This window comes from Globicephala melas, chromosome 5, assembly GCF_963455315.2.
Source record: "Globicephala melas chromosome 5, mGloMel1.2, whole genome shotgun sequence".
NCBI classification, from domain to species: domain Eukaryota; kingdom Metazoa; phylum Chordata; class Mammalia; order Artiodactyla; family Delphinidae; genus Globicephala; species Globicephala melas.
In genome coordinates, this window is record NC_083318.1 from 126008666 (window position 1) to 126026480 (window position 17815).

Genomic DNA, 17815 nt, shown 5'->3' on the forward strand with positions numbered 1-17815 from the left:
ACATAGAGGTGCATATATCTTTTCAAGTTAGTGTTTTTGTTTCCTTGGATAAATACCCAGAATTGGAATTGCTGGATCTCATGGTAGTTCTATTTTTAATTTTTTGAGGGAGCTGCATACTGTTTTCCATAGTGGCTGCACCAATTTACATTCCCACCAACAATGTACAAGGGTTTCCTTTTCTCCACATCCTCACCAGCATTTGTTATCACTTGTCTTTTTGAGAACAGCCATTCTAACAGGTGTGAGGTGATATCTCACTGAGGTTTTGATACATATTTCCCTATTGATTAGTCATGTTAAGCATTTTTTCATGTACCTGTTGGCCATCTGTATGTCTTCTTTGGAAAAATGAATATTATTCAGATCCTCTGCCCATTTTTTGTAAATGGAACTTTGTTTTTTTGCTACTGAGTTGTATGAGTTCTTTATATATTTTGGATATCAACCCCTTATCAGATATACGATTTGTAAGTATCCTCTCCCATTCAGTAGGTTGCCTTTTCATTTTGTTGAGGGTTTCCTTTGCTGTGCAGAAGCTTTTTAGTTTAAGGTAGTCTCACTCGTTTCTTTTTGCTTGGCTTTGCTTTTGGTGTCAAATCCAAAATACCAACACCAAGACCTATGTTAAAGAGCTTACAACCTATGTTTTCTTTGATGAGTTACATGCTTTCAGGTCTTACATTCAAGTCTTTAATACATTTTGAGTTACTTTTTGTGTATGGTGTAAGATAATGGTCCAGTTTCATTCTACTGCATGTAGCTATCCAGTTTTCCCAACACCATTTATTGAAGAGACTATCACTTTACCATTGTATATTCTTGGCTCCTTTGTCATAGATTAACTGACCATAAGAGTGTGGGTTTATTTCTGGGCTCTCTATTCTGTTCCATTGATCTATGTGTCTGTTTTTCTGCCAATACCATACTGTTTTGGTGACTATAGCTTTGTAAAATAGTTTGCAAGCTGGGAGCATGATGCCTCGAGCTTTGTTCTTCTTTCTCAAGATTGCTTTGGCTACTCAGGGTCTTTTGTGGTTCTATACAGATTTTAGGGTTGTTTGTTCTATTACTGTGAAAAATGCCATTGGAATTTTGATAGGGATTATATTGAATCTGTAGACTATTTTGGGTAATATGGACATTTTAACAATATTAATTCTCCCAGTCTGTGAGCATGGATTAGCTTTACATTTGTTTTTGTCTTCTTCAGTTTGTTTCATCAATGTCTGATAGTTTTTAGTGCACAGGTCTTTCACCTCCTTGGTTAAATTTATTCCTAGGTATTCTATTCTTTTTGATGCAATTGTAAATGGAAATCGTTTTCTTAATTTCTCTTTCTGATAGTTCATTCATTATTAGTGTATAGAAATGCAACATATTTCTCTACGCTGCTTTTATACCCTTCAATTTTACTGAATTCATTTATTAGTTCCAACAGTTTTTGGTGGAGTTTTTAGGGTTTTCTATATATAACATCATGTCATCTGCCAATAGTGACAGTTTTACTTCTTCCTTTCCAATTCAGATGCCTTTTATTTATTTATTTTTTGCCTAATTATTCTGGCTAGCATTTCCAATACTATGTTGAATAAAAATGGCCAGAGTTGGGCTCCCCTGGTGGCGCAGTGGTTGAGAGGCATGGGCTCATGCCCCAGTCTGGGAAGATCCCACATGCCGCAGAGCAGCTAGGCCCGTAAGCCACGGCCGCTGAGCCTGCATGTCTGGAGCCTGTGCTCCGCAACGGGAGAGGCCACAACAGGGAGAGGCCCACATACCGCAAAAAAAAAAAAAAAAAAAAAAAAAAAGGGCCAGAGTGGGCATCCTGGTCTTGGTCCTAATCTTAAAGGAAAAGCTTTCAGCTTTTCACTGTTGAGTATGATGTTAGCTGTGGGCTTGCCATATATATAGCCTTTCCTGTGTTGAAGCATATTCTTTCTATACCTGTTTTGAGAGTTGTCGTTGTTTTTATCATAAATGGATGTTGAATTTTCTCAAATGCTTTTTCTGCATGTATTTAGATAAGATTTTCATCCTTCATTTTGTTCATGTGGTAAATCACATTGATTGATTTGTGGATGTTGTAACACCCTTACATCCCTGGAATAAATCCCATTTGATCACGGTGTATGATCCTTTTAATATATTGTTGAATTTGGTTTGTTAATATTTTGTTGAGGATTTTTAGATATGTTCATCAGGGATATTGGTCTGTAATTTTCTTTTCTTATGGTGTCCTTGTCTGGTTTTGATATCAAGGAAATGCTGGCCTCATAACATGATTCTGGAAGTGTTTCCTCTTCTATTTTTGGAAGAGTTTGAGAAGGATTGGTATTAATTCTTCTTTCAATGTTTGATAGAATTGACCAGTGAAGCCATCTGGAACTAGACTTTTGTTTGTTGGGAGGTTTTAAATTATTGGTTCAATTTCCTTAAGATCTTCCTAATACCTAGTCCACATTTGAAATAAAGGGTCAATAAGAAACTGAACTGTTTTATTTACTGTTATAATTATGAAAAGGGATTTATAAAAGGATCACTTTCATATAAAGTCATTCTGAATTTATGCCAAATCTAGCCAGCCTCATATAGGCAAGCTTAGGCATTTTAGATCAAAAACAAGACTGAACACATCAGCTAAGGCATAAAAAAGACAATTACAGGGCTTCCCTGGTGGCGCAGTGGTTGAGAGTCCGCCTGCCGATGCAGGGGACACGGGTTCAAGCCCCGGTCTGGGAAGATCCCACATGCCGTGGAGCGGCTGGGCCTGTGAGCCATGGCTGCTGGGCCTGCGCGTCCAGAGCCTGTACTCCGCAATGGGAGAGGCCACAACAGTGAGAGGCCCGCGTACCGCACAAAAAAAAAAAAAAAAAAGACAATTACATGTATATAAAATTAATAATCATCTCATAAAAGCATGAATTTAGCCTGACTTTCTGATAAATTTATATAAAAGAAGATAATCATTAAAAACAATGGCAAGATTACTAATTATGAAAGAAACATTACATATAATTTAATACATTATATTTTCTAAATCAGCAAATTAAAAGGAATTTTTTTCCACCAAGGAAAGCCAAATAGTGAATGGTTTCTACTTAGGTTGAAAAGAATTTCAACAAAATTGATTATTTCTTCCCAGTAGCTACTTCCCAGTAGCTTTAACCCAGACAGTTAAGGCTTTTTTAATATTTAGTAATAGAATTATAAATAAATCTGACAGAAAAATGTAAGAGGGAAAAAAAACTGAGAAAAGTCAGACTGTCCGGAAATGTCTTAGGAATAAATACTACACCCTCTTTAGTTCAGTCCATTTTCAGTTTCCTTCCTCCCTCCTACCTTCCCCCTCCCCTAACTCCCCACCTCTTTTTCTCCCTAATACCAATCTTTAGCTTAACAGTGTGAATCCAGACACTTCAGATGCTGCCTGGTTAGCTTAGCTAGTTACATTATAGTTAATCCAGGTTAACTATCCAAATTACCATGATAATACAAAGTAGGGCCTGTGGAAGCCAATCTAAAATTGTTTCTCATTTTTCAGAGGATCAGATTTTTTTAGGGAGCAACTGAACCACAAGATCACTTCCAAACATGTTTCTGTGTGTGTGTGTGTGTGTGTGTGTGCGCGTGTGCGTTCTTAATAAATTGCAACTAAATTATATTCCTTATGATTTTCATATATGAGATAGATTTACAAATTTTCAGGCAAATTACTCAAACTTCACAAAATAATATAATGATCAGCATGCAATAGTGTGACTTCCATTCAATTACAGAAGCTAAGCAGATGGTTATCTTCCTTGAATATCTTTTCATGGATATATGTTACAGTTACACACATGTTTTCAGCTATTTTGTATGTCTGTATATAGTTATACACAAGTTTTCTATGGCATCTCTTCTTGTGTAAGTTAGGAAGTAAGGCAGAGTTATAAAGAATTTCTTTAAAGTACTCATCTGGAATCAGTGGACAATTATTAGTTGGCAGCCTAGTATAAACACTATAAAATAACTCATTTTTGATGTATATACTTAACAAATCAATTATTTTTACTATTTCTATATTATTTTATATTATAGTGTACCCTTCCATATGATTTTTACAGAAAAATGAAACAAGATTTTTATAGAAAAATCAGAAAACACAGGATAACAGTAAATTGCAAAAAAAAATGCAATACTACAACTCTGCAAGAAATAAATTTTAGCTTCCATATTCATCCATTATATCCTAAAGTACATTTTAGTTAATGTACTAGTTTTGATTATTTTTTCTCGGTAACATTCTTATTTCAAAAATAGAATAAAACATTTTAAGTTTTTGGTATAAAATATTGTTGTATGATATATGTCATAGTGAAGAGGATATCAGAATCTACTGTCACATTAAAACACATGGAGAACGATCTTTATGGACAGCAATAATTCAAGGAAATTAAACCTCAAATACACTATGTATTAATACTAAGAAATGGATGTGAGTCTTCAAAATTCATTTAAAGATGACATGTAATTATTTTGTGCCACAGGATCTGCTAGTAATCTATTTTCCTGTCTTCATTTTATTTTTTACTTTTTAGCTCTCTAAATATCTCAAGAATTAACAAAATTTTGAGTGTCTTCTCTGTTCTACCTCATCTTCACAAGAGGGCAGGCCGAACCAAGAAGAGAAATTGAAATTCATGTCACACAAGTCTGTACTTCAAGTATCTTGGGTAAAAAGATTAGTGGAAGAAAATTTGAAAGTACTACTGAACTGTCCAGCAATGCTTTGGGACTGATCCAGTCTAACACTATCCATGTTGCTATGATAATAAATAATGTGAATCAATGCTCATTTCCTTTCTCAACCAAAACTGGTTTAAAGAGTACACTGGTTAAAAACCAAAACCTGTAACACACAGGAATAAAACTTGAATCAAAGCTTGAAAACAATATTAATTTTCAAGCTAACTTTCAGTGATCCTGAATGGTGGGTTTAAATAGATAACTAACTTTTATTTTCATCACTTAAGCCTTGAATCATTTAACTCAATTTAATAATTTAATTTACTGTCTAATAAGCATACTCAATTCAAAAGTCCTGACCTCAATTTTCATTGCCTAACCCTCTCTCATTATACTAAGACATTTTCAAACAATTTTTCTATGTTGTTTGCAACAAGAACTTAGAAAAAAATATAAACAACATGAAACGCAATCGTTAATAAAAAGTTGAAATACGTCCCTAAACTCTTTTGAAAACAAAATATAAATACAACTTAGATTCAAAAATACCAAAGCAAAATCACATGCATTACAAAGAAAGAGTAGACTTGCAATTATTAATAGTGAAGTGAACTGCACAGGAGTTTCTTTCTCCTTCGAGTCTCAGAAGTCAGAGGAGAGAGGGACAAGGGAGGCTGTAGGTGGTAAGTTCTGGGGCTACCATGCTACAGAGGGGGTTGAAATGCCAGGTGAGATACCAACACCAGGTGTGGTCACCAAGCAGTAGACTCAGACTTGACCAGGATATAACGTAAAACGGACAAAACAGTTCAAACCCCAGCTTAGCTACTGCCATGCTCTGTTGCCTTAGCAAGTCACTTACCTCTCTAACAGAGGATGTGGAAAGTGGCAGCACACATTGGCTTGCTAGGAGAACTGGTTGAGAGACTCCAAGTAAAGCACCTATCACAGTTCCTTGCACATACTAAGAGTGAATAACAGTAAACTGTTTTCTGTGCTGCTGAAGCTTACTATTCAGTTTTTTTGTTTTCATTCTTCAGATTTTTCTCTTTCTCCCCCTCAATTGTTTTTGTTCCTTTTCTCTACTGCTTCATCTCCTAAATGTTTCTATTTCTCTTCCATTTCTTCTTTCCCCAACCTCTTTCTCTCATCCTGATTCTCTCTTCAATTCCCCTTTCTTCTGCTTCATGTTACTTCCATTAACTTTGCCATTCTGGGCTCATCACTGTGCACAGACAGTCTATAAAAATATTGAGCTTTTTGGTTTATGAAACATTGACACTTTGTTCACAGCTGAATAATACATTGTTATTCATTATTCATTTATTTAGCAAATAATCATTAAATCCATTCCATCTACATAACACAATGGCGCAGAGCACCTGAAGTACCTTCAGTAATATAACCATCTTGCTGGTGAGACAAATCAACTGCATGTGGAATATAGTGAGACAAATCAGCTACATATGGAAAACCAAAAACAGTATATGAAAATAATAAAATAGAAGTCAAAATGCCACATATAGTTGTCAAATGTAAGTAAGTCCTAGGTAGGAGGCACAGGAGGGAAGATTACTAGGGGTAAGTAACAGTAATCAACCAATAAATTTTATGGAAAACATAAGCACCAGGGATACTGACAGTTTTTCATTTCAGTGGCTCACTGTTGACACTACTGAATAGGGTAAGAAAAACACATTAGTTTTACAATGTTAAAGATTTCCTGGATCTCTATAGAAACCAGAGCTTTTATAATAACATATTTTACACGTTTCCATCTGCCAGCAATTGTTTCTCTTTTTACCATACTTACACATCCACATGACCATATCACTCAGTTTCTGTATGATAATCATGTTTTCAACATTTTATATCATAAAAGTTCTGCCCAGAGACCCCAAAACATCTGGATAAAAAGTGAAAGCTTCAATAATTCAAGTGTTTTGTATTCTGGGATGCTAGATTATGAGTTGAAGAAATCATAAAAAGGTGAAATATTACATAAAGGTGAACATACAACATATATATTCATATTTGTTTGTTTTACAGGTAACTAATACAGAGTTATGAGCCTGAGTAAGCATCATAATTGATTATAACATGATTTATAGTTCTCAGGACATCACATTTATACTCTTTAAAGGTAGAACGGTAGCTAGCTTTCCCACAGGTTTTAATATGCTTTCGAATTTGGAGAAACTCAACCAAAATGTTCATATAAATTAAAAATCTTTGAAAATACTCTAAAACATGACATGATAACAAGTATCTTAATAAAAGTATCAACATAAGAAATAATAAACTTTACAAGCAAGTAACCACCATGTTTAAAGATAGTTTAACATCAAACTGAATCTATATCCATAAAATAGCATAATCACAGCTAATAGGATGATTTTAAAAGTTAAAAAAAATCTCTGCATTTAAAAATACTTAATATGTCTGTTCTTTTCTTTGTTGGAAAAGAAACTGAACCACAGCCTCTTTGACAATAATGTCAAAGAATCAACCAGGACATGGCAGACTGCCAAGCCAGGAGCTATAGTTTATTCGGTGACTTTCTATCAATGCTCTGCTTCACAGAGTTCTAAAGCTAATCAAAGCGGATGTTCAACTAGCCACCACACCAAAACTTACTCCGCAGCTTTGCAAAGCACTCCCAAGACAGCTTGAAGTGTAAAACTACTTTGAACAGACATCTATGTAAAGAAGAGAAGTGACAGTGAAGCCAGACATCAGAAACCCAATCACCAGGTTCATGCTATTCTTTTTCCCCAAAGAAAAAACCTGGAAAGCATTTAGGATCTCTCTGTTTCTAATCCTTTCTGGATCCTCTAATTGGATAATTGTTAAAGGATACTTTAGTAAGGAACATACTGATCTTGAAAATGTAAATATATTGCTATTACAAATGTTCAAATATTTGAGGCATAAAATATATGGAATATATATATTTAAAAACTTAACTTACAATGCACTATTATCAACTACTATCATCATCAATGAGTTTAAAGGTCTATGATGAAACAACATAGAATAATGATAACCAGCAGCAAAATGAATTAAAACGATCTGAATATTAGAAAGCCATTATAGAGTTTTAAGAGAGAAACTAAAGAATCTGAAGAAACAACTGTACAAAACCTGCAGTGCTATCTACATAGCTTTGTTTACAGTTATGTCATGCTTCATAGGAAAGTTTTCTAAGATAGATACCAAAAATGACATGAATTACTAAAATATACTTGCCTTAGCTTCTCTGACTGTATAGTTTACCTTAAAACAATTTATAACCTTCCTGATCAAATTAAATGACTTAGAAACTGAATTTTCAGAACATTCATTTCTTCTAATGTTTAAATCATTAATTTGTACTTTAAAATATTTTTGCATTTTTTAAAAACCATATTTGCAAGAAAGCAACTTTGACTTATAATCTATGAAATGAGACATATATCATAGAAAGCAGAAGAATTTACAACATCAAAAACTACAAACTCTACCACAGGACGTTACACAGCCAAAACACTTGGTTTTAACCATGACAGTACTGGAAAATGTGTAGGGGCAAACACACAAACCCACTCCAACACACAGACAACACAGAAGGTATAATAATATATGCAACATTTGTAGTAGTTTAAAAGTAACCTAAATTACACATTGCTGGGACATTTAAGCTAAACTGCATTTTCTTGCCGTGTAATTTTTGTGCGCGAAATTTTTGAACCCCTGAATTGTTCTATTCCCAAACCTCTATGTCAAGAAAGACTAAGTTCTATCATCTCTTTTGTGTGAACCAGAATTGGCTTAACTGATCTTGCTTACATTTCTGGAGGGAAAACAGCCTCTGTAAGATATAAAGCTTCTCCTACTACTCACTTTTGATTTCTGTACGCTTGATAGATCGTTGCCAGGTTCCTTGGGACGAGACATGAGGAGGACACACAGAATTGCTAGGGGTGTCCACTAAAAAGCACAGCACCGTAGGCAACACTAATCCTGCACCTGTGATGTGTTATTCACCAGTTAAGAAATGCAGTCCAGACGGTGGTTGCCTAATACAGCTCAGCTGTTTTTCTCAGTACTCCCTTTGATTATAAGCTGGCAAGAGAGATTATTCTGGTCAAGCATTGAGCTATGTTCAAGATACATGGCATATGACAGTGGAAAGGTGAAAGAGAAAGGAAACCTTAGAATCAAAAAAAAGTAAGTAAAAAGAAAAGAAAAAAAAGTCACTGACCACAGTGTATTATGTAACAATTCCAGATGGTTCAAAGCTGCCTCTGATTATACACAGGCAGAAAAATATACAACATTTAAGTATCTAGAAATCTATTTTTTGATATTACCCTTTAGACTTTTAGCATGGTAGTTCAACATGCAATTCTTTGGTTTATTTTAAAATCAGCACAACTTCACAAATTGATCAGCTACATAAACATTTAAAAATCTTTCTTTAAAGAGGTTTACCTATTCTAGACATCAAACTCCTTTTATAATGTTGGGAAAACTGAAAGCAAATGATTACCATTAATTTTATCTTTTTATTAAGTCAACCATATTATTGGACTTGACTCATTAAAATATGTGATATAAAATTTATGTTTGAGACACAACTATCCTATTCATCATATATGGCTTAAGCCAGCATAAAATATTTATTTTAACCAGCATAAAATTGCTAGCAACTCCAAATTGATTTAAGAAATATTTATTATACACAAAGCTGTCTACAAAGCATGTTGGTTTCACAGAGATGAAGAAGAAACCACCACTATGCTCACAAACCTTAAAATCTAATGGGGGAGAGTAAATAAAAGTTACTTTTTCTGTTATTGTTGTTTTTTGGTCATAAAAGGGCTGCTGACCATTCACTCATACCAAAACTTTCACTCTTTTTCCTTTTACACTCTATATAAACACAAAACCATCTGTCCCCCAGGCCAGTATCCGTGCCATTTTAAATAATCTAAAACCTTACCCCCAAACCAGACATCCTTTCCTAATAGCAGATGGTTAAAAAACAAAAACAAAAAATTCGATTATATATACCCAAAGAGCTGAAATGAAGAAAATATATCAATTTCAAAATGTACATATGTAAGGTATATATTTTAAAATGTTTAAAATTTCAAGTTATTTTTTGTTTTCATTGATTAGATACTAATTAGCTGCTAAGCAAAGCAGTATATTAAAAAAAATTAGAAAAATTCCATATGATATATATTAGGAGCAAAAGGGTCAAAAGAAATTCCTATGTCCATAAAAGCATTCTCTCTCATCAGAATTTGACAAGTCTTAGAGCCTTCCTTTATATTTAGACATTAGTGTTAAAGATAATACTGCATTTAAAGTTCCAAATAACACTCTGAGGCTAACTGGAGGAGGACCAAGATTTAGGCAGTACACCACAAAATGTTATATTAATATTTTAACGATTCCCATACTCTGGTCTGTGAGTCCAAAGTAAAATAAGACGGCTGAATTGGGTCCTGGGTACGTATATGACTAGCAAAAAATATAGACTCCTGATATTTTTTTGGACAAAAACAATTTTTTTTCTGAAATTATACTTAATTGGCCATTAAAATAGTGCTGAGATTCTGAACCACCCTCCACTTTGTTTGATTTATTGGAATAAGATTTGCCAAAGGCAAAAGTCTTGTTGACATTTGGGCAGAAACACCGAGGAAAGATCCAAACTGAGACTATGTTATTGTAACGACTGTTATCTTAAATCTGTGTATGGCACACACTGGAACATTCTGGCCTCATGTTGCTCAAGCTGTCCCTCTTTCAATAAACAAATGGCTTCAGTTTTCAAAACATTCTTCAAAAGCAATCTTATTTTTTAAATTTTTTAATCGCATAAAGCCTAGTAGACTCAGTGGCCCAGCCTTTGAAAAGCCTGATCTTACCTTTAAATTTTCCTGCTTTATATTTCTTTATTCAATTCGTATCTCCTCATTTATGCCAAAAATTATATTTTTGTCCATACATTATATTCTAAGGTAAAATTTTTTTTATTTTTTTATTTCTTTATATATTCTTTATTTCTTTATTCAATTTATATTTATTTATTCAATTTATATTTCTTTATATTTCTTTATTCAATTCGTATTTCTTTATATCTATTTTTTCAAATAAATATATTTCTTTATTCAATTTATATTTCTTTATTCAATTCGTATCTCCTCATTTATGCCAAAAATTATATTTTTGCCCATACATTACATTCTAAGGTAAAAATATTTCCCTCCTCCTTTTTAAAATAATTATCAACATGGTATCTCATGAGAAACAACTGAAAAAAAGAACAACAAAAACCCTGAATCTAAGAGGCTACATGAAAAATAACTACCTCTCATAAACCCTTTCTTCATATGGTTCTTTATCTTCAACCACACCAACATAAGGCGGACATATCCCTGTGCGTTATGTTTTATCACCCTGAAATATTTTGATAAATTGGGGATATGATTTTAAATTTCAGTATCAGAGTAAGAAGGTATGAAATACATACTTACTCATGTTCTATTTAAATGACCGAAGTACTTACTCCCAAACAATAATATTAATATGGGAGGAAAGGACAGTGGCTACCTTAAATGGTCACTTCAGTTAGAAAGTTTTCCACTTTGACAAAGAATATATGAGATCAAACCAAATATTTTCCCAGAATTTAAGAGTTTGTACTTCAGCTATTAAGAAACCATTCTCTATGTTCACCTACAGAATGTCCTATTCTCTACCTAAAAACCCCAAAATTCAGTATGGGAGGCAAGAACTCTTACTATTTAATGAATCAGAGATTGGCAAAGCTTGTCAGCTTTAACTCTTACAGTCGTCAGGCCTGCTGATTCTCACGAGGAATGAAGTCTCATAGACTTTTGTTTTATCCTTAAGGGAAGAGCATGCGGGTCTTTTAGAATGAATAGGCCCCACTTAGGATATATGATTAGTTAACTAGGAAAGTTATTTATTTTCTTTTCATCTTTCTTAGCAGACAAAAAAATATCTGCTTTCATCATTAAAACCACAGTAACTATCTGGTGGTAATATGAAAATTTCCGGGTGGCACCCCTTCTCTACTATCAAGTCTAATAGGCTGACCAGAAAAGTATCAAACTTGTGCTAATTATTAATTAGAGAGATAATCTGGAATAAAACAAACCTCTCTAATAGCTATTTCCCCCCAAATTTTCACCCCAGTCCTTAGAATACAGCACTTTGTGACAGCTTTTGTGCATGCTGAAATCATGGTAAAGGACAAATTTCTCTTCTCATTTCATACCAATGAGGGGAAAACAAGCCTCGTCCAACAGGCATCATCCCAAATAATCCCCCCACCCCCAAGTGTTCAGGGCTCTTCCCTTTGTAGAGTTCAGTGTCTCCTCACTAGCAAGAAAGTATAAGCAGAGAGATCATTAGTTATGACATGTAGACGTTAGCAGATAATGTTGACTCACTTCAGGAACTATTAAACTATAAACAGTGTGCTGAAAGCCATTTATCTGCACTTTAGGATAAACAGCAGAACCTACTCAATTAAACGGATTGCAAAGAATAAGCTGCTGATGCCAAACCAAGTGAAGCTTAATTTTGAAAAGAAAAATCTGTGAATAAAAATCCACCTAGGATTCCAGGGATTCTGGCACATAAAATCCTTAACACTTTATTTTAAAATATAATATATAAAACACAGAACATATATTTTTAAAAGGCCAACTGATTCAGTTACCAAAGTTATTGCAGACTAGCTCGAGTTCAAAGTAAATTTATTGATACTTGATACATATTTTCTCTTAAGTGACAACATTTACAGTAAAACAGATGCTGAGCAAATGTGTGTTACCAAGGAAAGCTTTACCTATCACTATGTAAAAAGTAAAGTTGAATTAGGTCAGTTTTCTTCATCAGCACTATTCCTATTCACAAACAATTTAACTGTTTTGAGAATTTCTAAATGACTCCTTCCAAGAAAAAGAAAGACAACCTGAGTGCAACTGTATCATAAATGAATGATATTTATGTTTATTATGTAAATATATATACATATTTCCATCTCTAGCATGTTAAAATGCTACAAGAAAAATACTAATCTATCATGCAACCTCAGAGGTTTTATTCCACAGTTGATTAGAAGGATATGAGATAAACAAGGCCCTTCCTGCTAGTACCATATACAGGTAAAACATATTACGTTTAGAATTTATTTTTCCTACTTGTCAGAAAATAAATCAAAATCTGCTCTTTTTCACACTTCCAGATGTCAAAATCTTTTCAAAACAATTTTGATGTCAGAGAAGAGAACACACAGGTGTGTTTTATGTCAACTACTGAAAGCAACTGAAGGTTAGCCTGGAATCTGATCACTCTACTGACACATTCTTGCAGGCATTACGAACACTCCCTGAAGGAACATTACACTAATGCTGACTAATTTTAAAAAACATCCCAAATCTCATTAGACCTATTCTCTAGCAGTATTGTTCAAAAGCATCTCTGCTAGTAACACCACATTCATTGCCACCTCTTAGCAAACCTTTAATGCTTTCTTCAATATCACCTTTACTGTTCTTCTTCATTGACAATACAACAAGGTTGAACAACAATAAAATATTCGATATCAACATGCATAAGTTTTTGTCACATCAATGAAAACTATGACAACCCACAAAAAATCAAGTGTTAGGAGGTCAGTAACAAATGCTTAAGAGAAACTGGTTCACATTAATGGACACTTTGCCTTGAGGAAACCAAGCCTAAGACAGAAAGATGGCAGTAGTATTTCAATTCTGAAATTATCAGTGCTTATGCTAAAAAACTGTACTTGGTTACAAAACCTATATTAAACACAAACAGCAACTTAAATGTGACATGTTCTTAATTTTTTAAAAATAGTGACTGGAAGGAAATTCTTGCCATTAGATGACTAGGGTTGCCAATCAAGATCAGAAAAATGCTGCCTACCAGCAAAATGACCTAATAGTCATAGATTTCTGATGTTTATTAAGACCTAGAAGTAAACACATCAATTCAGACTTTAAAAAATCATTTCAATCATATAAACATTCATTCAAAAGATTTAGTATTTATATAACCCTTCCTTTGCTCACACACACACACACACCCAAGTATGTCCACAATGAGGACCTGCAAGTAACAAATCATCACCGCAAACTTGTCTCTTCTTGTCAAATGTTCTTAGTATTTTCCAAACCTCCAAAAATGTCTCACTTCTGAACAACACCACCCCCCCAGGTAATAATAAAAAACTGAGACTTTTAAAGCATTTTTTCTTTTTCTTTTTCTCAGTCCATCATCCAGTACCTGAATGCTCATGTCAGAACACAAGCTGATGCTCAGAGCAGGGTGCCCAGGGCACTCTCACTTCTGCAGCTATATTGGCAGTGGCTCATAAATGTGCTTTTGTATTTCGTATCTACACAAGTCAAGTTTCTCAGCTTTACTTTTCTTCTCAGTAGCAGCAAACCCTGAGCTCTTCATTGCTAATATTCTACAATGCATGGGGAAAACAAGGGCAGGGGCCCTCTATTCGAGTACATGTGCAGAATAGGACTTTTTTTATTTTAAATCTGAGACTCTTTTCTGCCTTCCTTCCTCATTTCTTATCTCCCAACCCCCAATGGCTTCTCAAAAACTTCAATATTCTTGAAGATCCAGATGTCTCCTTTCTTCCCTCCCAATCCCACTGAGAAGAAAGGAAACACCAGGTGTGAAACGTCTCTGTTTGCCCCCCTCCACTCAGTACACACCTCTTAACTGGGAGCTTTCATCCTGGCTTGCCCTCTCAGGGGAACTACCCTGTCACTTGTCTGCTGGACCCCATCTCTTCTCACACACCCAGATGCACAGCCGAGACCACAGTTTCTCACAGAGGATGGTCTGCTTCCATACGTTCCTTCCTAGGTTATGAACAAAGAGCAGTTTTCCCAGGTTAGATCAGCCCAGCTGAAGGAGGATTTTAGGACAAAGAGAAAATGAGTGTATTGGGAAGAAAGGGCAAAGGAGCCCTGAAAGGAAAACTTGAGATGCTTATGCTTGTGCCATTATATCAAAATATAGTAACTTATATACAAAACATGTAACCAAGCACCATCTCTTACAATAGGCCAAGTCACATGTATAACAGGATAATTAGATTCCAAACAGGTGTAGGAATCATGATTTCCAGCCCTAGCCATGCTACCGACTTGGAAATCTCCAGAATGCTTTGATTGGAAAACCAGCACAGTGATGATTTACCAAATAAGGCATAGGCAGTAAACATAGGTTCTCAGGATATGTTTTGGAAGGAATACCAATGAATGAATTAGATCACTAGAAAAGACTCAGCCAAACATACCTGTCTAGATTAGAAACTCAGTGTGAAGGAAGTGACCCTGAGTCAACGCTGTAACACAGTAGTGCCACACGGTGACTGCTTTTTGCATGACCACATTCCCAACGACAGTGGGTGTTTCTAAAGAAGAGAATCTGTGCAGAAAGAAGTGGTGGTTGCCCTGGTAACCCAAATATTCCAAAACACTACAACGTGTTCTATCTAACTACTTCCAACTCTACCCTTACCCAATAAACAATTTGGAAAAAGGGCATCTAACATCCCACTGCCTAAGATCATAACTAGTGATGAACAGGCGGGATAAAAATCAACCCAAGCTTGTCTGACTACAAGCGTAGGAAATCACTCATAACTAAGTACACATGTCTTTATATCTTAGATATGGATGTATCTATGGATATCCCTGACTTCACCCGCCTAATTTCAGGCAGATTTTTAAGTCTGATGTTGTATATACATATTTAGGGAATATTACATACATATTAAATTATGTATGCTCATGGGTCTGCATTAATGAGGTTTACTGGAAAAGGAATTTGAATAGACTGAAAGGAGAGACTGTATTATATTAGAGAAAGGGGGGAAAAAATGACAGGACGAACAGCCAAAAATGAACAGCAGTTGGGAATTTCCAAAATTAAACTGACATATAGAGTAACCTGGAAATAACTTTCATTTCCCTTGAGCTGATTATTTACACAATCTATGTTTAAATAAAGGTTGAATTTTACTCTGATACAACATATTAACTCGACTGATTAAGTTCATATTTTTAATTCTATGCAGTCGTAGTAAAATGGGAACAAATTATGAAGAAACAAAAAAAGAAGAAACAATAGTGTGGTGGAACCAGGGCTTAATCCCATCATCCATAAGGTATCAATGGGCTGTGGGTGAAGAGAGGAAGTCTCATCACGTGTACTGGAGAACTATGCCCTCCTCTCTAGAAACGACCCAAAGGGTGTTATCCAGGAATTTTATCAGCCTGCTCTGAGGGGACGGGTTGTCGGACCCTGACTGTCATACGCACTTTCCTGTTCCAAACACTGCCACTCCCTTTTGTCTTTTCATTACAGTATTACATCTCCCCAAACACCCCCTTCCTTAAATCACTTCAGCTAAATTTCCAACAAGTACTGAATTCCTAAGGTTTGAAAAAAATCAAAATTATGATAAAAATAAAAAATAAAATAAAATCAGCCAGTAGTCACAGAAGGTTATGTCTCTTTATCACAACAGTTTTGTCCTCTTTCTCATTTGTTTTTGTGTGCTTTTGCTTTCATCGGCATCTGTTGGGACGGGTAAGTATAGTTCTTGCCAAAGATAATGGAGTTCTTTTAGTCTGGCCAAGCAAAGAAAAATGGGAGGCAAAGAAAGGATGAGAACAATTATGTTCAAAATGCTGCCAAATTCAAAGCAATTCAGGGGTCACAACAGTATGTTTGTGTGCCCTGAATTACCTTATCAGTAAAAGGAGATGGTAGGAAAATATGTTCTCTAACCGCCCTCCTACTTCAGATACATTAAGGTTCTACGTAACTTCCACTTTGCTGATACACTTTTTTTTGTATCTGTAGCGTAGAAAGAGGGTACTGAATACCGTATCGATAAAATGTAAGAATCCCAGTTCTGTTATCTATTAGTTGTGTGACCTTAGGCCAGTTCTTAATTTTTTTTTTTAATCTGAAACACTTCATAGTAACAATACTTCCATTTCAAGGAGTCTTCAAGGAACAAGAGGAAATCATTTATCTATCCGCAATTATGTGTTTATAAATCTCATATAATGTAATCCTGAAAATACTCGTTTTATACATGAGGGGACTAGGGCTGGGAGAGGTTATTTTCCTGAGAGCAAACAAGTGAGTAGCAGGCAAGGGTGGGAGGCAAGCTCTGATCTCTGTGACTTTTAAAAGCAATGATTCCTCCAGCTAGCAGTTCGCAAAGGTTTTGTTCTCAAGATCCTTTTTCATTATTAAAAATTATTAAGGGCACCAAATTTTTTAGTTATGTGGATTACAATATTTACTATATTAGGAATTAAAACTGAACAGTTTTTAAATATGTATAATTCATTTACAAATAATAATGAACCCATTTTAACATGTTTTTAAAACAATAATGAAAAAAGTGGTACTGTTTTACATTTTTGCAAATCTCTTTAAGGCCTAACTTAATAGAAGAAATTGGGTATCTGCCTCTGAATTAAATCTACTGCAACATATTGTGTTTGACATATATGAAAAATATAGGGTCACACATTATGTAGTTGAAAAAAGGAGCTATATTTTAGTAGACGTTTTTCATAATAGTGGTTATTTGATATTACACAAACACTGGAGAAGTAGAAGTCTCTTCAAAGTTAGATGCAATGTCGAATGTGAAACCCCATCAATGAAATTTTCATATTCTGATAAATTAAAATCTACTGTCTATCATGTACTTTGAGTGGATGTTTACACGGGCATGAATATGAAACAATGGGCACTGACTGATGATTTGGAGAAATAAATCTTGTTTCACTCAGTTATGCAGATCAATCCTGTGGATACAGGCTTTCCAAAATCCTAATTTTTGTTTGAAAGTTTGAATTTGATCATTAGCAATAAATACTGTCAGTTGTTTTCCCTGAAGTGACAGGCTCACTTTGTTCATTTTTGAGAATATGTCTGCAAATATCCATGTCTGAATAACCACAGTTTGTCTGTCAGTCATTCT

General features: G+C 34.7%; 1 protein-coding gene across 5 annotated transcripts in view; it reads right to left on the reverse strand.

Moving 5' to 3' along the window:
* Window positions 1-17815, reverse strand: part of BMPR1B (bone morphogenetic protein receptor type 1B) — a 418596-nt gene that overhangs the window by 66764 nt on the left and 334017 nt on the right. The window contains exon 1 of one of the 5 annotated variants that reach the window (XM_060299774.1): window positions 8611-8715. The exons of the other annotated variants lie outside the window; for them this stretch is intronic. The gene's annotated coding sequence lies outside the window, so the exon portion shown is untranslated. Of the gene's footprint in view, window positions 1-8610; window positions 8716-17815 lie in introns of those variants that run through there. 5 annotated transcript variants of the gene reach the window in all.